Source organism: Prionailurus viverrinus, chromosome E2 (assembly GCF_022837055.1).
Source record: "Prionailurus viverrinus isolate Anna chromosome E2, UM_Priviv_1.0, whole genome shotgun sequence".
In the NCBI taxonomy this organism is placed as follows: Eukaryota; Metazoa; Chordata; class Mammalia; order Carnivora; family Felidae; genus Prionailurus; species Prionailurus viverrinus.
The window spans coordinates 44,059,237-44,062,333 of NC_062575.1; the positions used below are offsets into that span (position 1 = coordinate 44,059,237).

The 3,097-nt window shown below is 47.3% G+C and overlaps 1 pseudogene; it reads left to right on the forward strand.

The window, feature by feature from the left end:
* On the forward strand, nucleotides 1–2,419 carry LOC125153057 (beclin-1-like; annotated as a pseudogene).
* The last annotated feature ends 678 nt before the right edge of the window (nucleotides 2,420–3,097 follow it).

The following is a 3,097-nucleotide window of genomic DNA, read 5'->3' on the forward strand; positions in this document are numbered from 1 at the left end:
AAGCTAGTCAGGTTCTCTCTTCTTTAAAAATAAATAAATAAATAAATAAAGACTGTTATATTTGGTCTCACTGGAGAAAAAAAAAGAACATTCACTGGCTTTTGGACGGAGCAAATTTATTGTCCCTTCTGTGGAGTGTAAAGACGTGGTAGAACACATTCTTTGTGGGAGCGTAAAATGAAAATTCTGCTTTGCCATATGGAGACGCCCATTATGTGGAGGAGACAGTTGGATAGTTAAGTTCGGAGCTCAGAGAGGAAGTCAGGGCTGGAGACAGAGGTGTTCAAAATCATGGGTGAGGTCACACGGAAATAGGGTGAGACAGAAAAGGGAAGGGGCCCAAGCCAGAGCCGCGAGGTGCTCCCACATCTAACTCTTGGCAAGGGGGATGGAGGGGGACTGGCTGGGATGACGGATTAAGGTGGCATCAGAGAAGCTTGTATAAAAAGGATTGAGACAGGAAGGCAGGGTCTGCAGCAGGGGCTTTGGAAAGGTGGAGATCACTGTGACCTTGAATCAAGTTGTTGCAGTGCAGCAAGGGGGTAAAAGTAGGTCCGAGTCCATTGAGATGAGAGGAGGGAAGGAAGAGGAGGCAGGCAGCTCTTTCAAGTATATTGGGAGGAGGTGCACAGGTGAAGGGAGCTTAGGGCAGGGAGAGTTCTTTTAGTATGCAGAACCCTGTCTGAAGCTCCTTGTCCATGTCTGTAAGAGCATGTATACCCCACATGGGCATTCTCAGGGTTGTCTTACCCACCAGATCCCAGTCTCCATGGGGACAAGGTCTGTGACTGCGGTAGTCACAGCTGTGTCCAGTCCCCTGCCCAGCATCTGGGTCCTAAGGTACTGAGGTACTGGTGAATGTTGGTTAAGTGAATCGGTCAATACATGTAAAGCACTGAGAACACTAACAGGTGCATAATAAATGCTCAGTAAAAGTGAGTTACTGTCGTCTGGTGGATGGGGAAGTCACTGAAGACTGGATGGCAGCAGTTCTGGAGACCATGATGCTCCTGTGGTAGACTGACCAGGGTGGTGGCTCCAAGTCCTGAAGGATGGAGAGGTTAAAGATGCCCAGCAGCACCATGCAGGCCAGCTTTGGGAGTCCGCACTGCATCCCTGAAACTGGATCGCGTCACCATCCAGGAGCTCACAGCTCCATTATTTGCCCCAGCCCAGGTGAAACCAGGAGAGACCCTGGAGGAAGGGGCTAACTCAGGAAAGGAGTCATTTATTGGACATCACCAGGATGGTGTCTCTCAGATTCATCCTTCCAGCCACAATGATGTCTACAGTAGGTGCCAACAGCTTCGCTTTGACTGGGGAGGCATCTGGTGGTGGTACCGTGGAGAACATTAGGCAGAGACCGGGCACTGGGGGCCTTTGTGACCTCCGGTCGGGCCAGAGAGATGTAGATCACCACTCTGTGAGGGTTGCACAGATCCTCTTTTAGACCAGCTCGACACTCAGCTCAATGTCACTGAAAATGAGTGTCACAGCTGCAAATGCTGTTGAAGATCTCTGAGCAAATGAATGAGGACGACTGAACAGCTACAGACAGAGCTAAATGAGATAGACTGGTAGGAAAGCTTGAGAATGCCCAAGCTGAGGCTAAGACTGGATCCAGAGGAAGCTCAGTACCATAGGGGATACAGAGAACATAAACAACAACAGCCAGAACTGGATGATGAGCTGAAGAATGTAGACAACCAAATGCCCTATGCCCAGATGCAGCTGGGCCAGCTGAAGAAAACCAGTTTCTTCAGTGCAACCTTTCATGTCTGGCACAGAGGACAATATGGTACAATCAGAACCTTCAAACTGGGTCGCCTGCCCAGTGTCCCTGTGCCATGGAATGAAGTTAATGCACTTGGGGCTGGAAACCATTGCTGCTGTGCACCCTGGCCAGTAAGATGGGTCTGAAATTTCAGAGGTATCAACTTGTTCCCTGTGGAAACCATTCCCACCTGGAGTCTCTGACAGACGGGTCTAAGCAGTTGCCATTGTACTACCTGGGACAAATTAGACCACGTGATGATGGAGATGTTGAGAAAGATGAAAGGAGAGGTTGAGAAAGGGTGAGACACATTTTTGTCTTCCTCACAGGAAGACAAGATTCAAGACCCAGGAAGCAGTGTGGCTCCCATTCCATTGAAACCCAGTTTAATCCTGACAAACAGTGGACCAAAGTTCTTAAGTTCATGCTGGCAGATTTTAAGTGGGGTCTTGCTTGAGAATAGTTTCATAACAAGACTTCTTTTTTCCCTTACAGAGATGCTTGCCTCAGAAGCTTTACATTTTGTTTGATTTGCAACAAGAAATGTTTTAAATTAAACTCAGGTAACATCAAACAGCATATTAAAAAAATTTTTTTTAACGTTTATTTATTTTTGAGAGAGAGAGACAGAGCACGAGGAGGGAAGGGAGACACAGAATCCAAAGCAGGCTCCATGCTCTGAGCTGTCAGCACAGAGCCTGACGTGGGGCTCGAACTCACAAATTGTGAGATCATGACCTTAACTGAAGTCAGTCGCTCAACCGACTGAGCCTCCCGGGCGCCCCTCAAACAGCATATGTTTACAATACTGAAAAGAATAAATCCGCAAGTCCACTTTATTTTAAAATATTGAACAACAGGGGCGCCTGGGTGGCTCAGTCGGTTGAGTGTCCGACCTCAGCTCAGGTCATGATCACTCGGTTCATGAGTTTGAGCCCCGCGTCGGGCTCTGTGCTGACAGCTCGGAGCCTGGAGTCTGCTTCAGATTCTGTGTCTCCCTCTCTCTCTGCCCCTCCCCCACTCATGCTCTGTCTCTCTCTCTCTGTCAAAAATAGACATTAAAAAAACTTTTTTTAAATATTCAACAACAGTTTCCAGAGGTAAAGCCTGCCATGTATGGCCATGTATGAATGTTCACTCTGCTCTGTTAAAGACATGAAATTGTATTTGTTACTGTTTGAGACACAGTGTGGAGAGGTTTGATTATCTGTAATAAAAGATTTGCTGCAGTCTGAAAAGAGTGAGTTACTGTTACAACTTAGGTAAGCAAAAGTAAGATAAGGGATTTCTGCAGTTTGACTCTTCGTGGGTCCCTATGTGGGA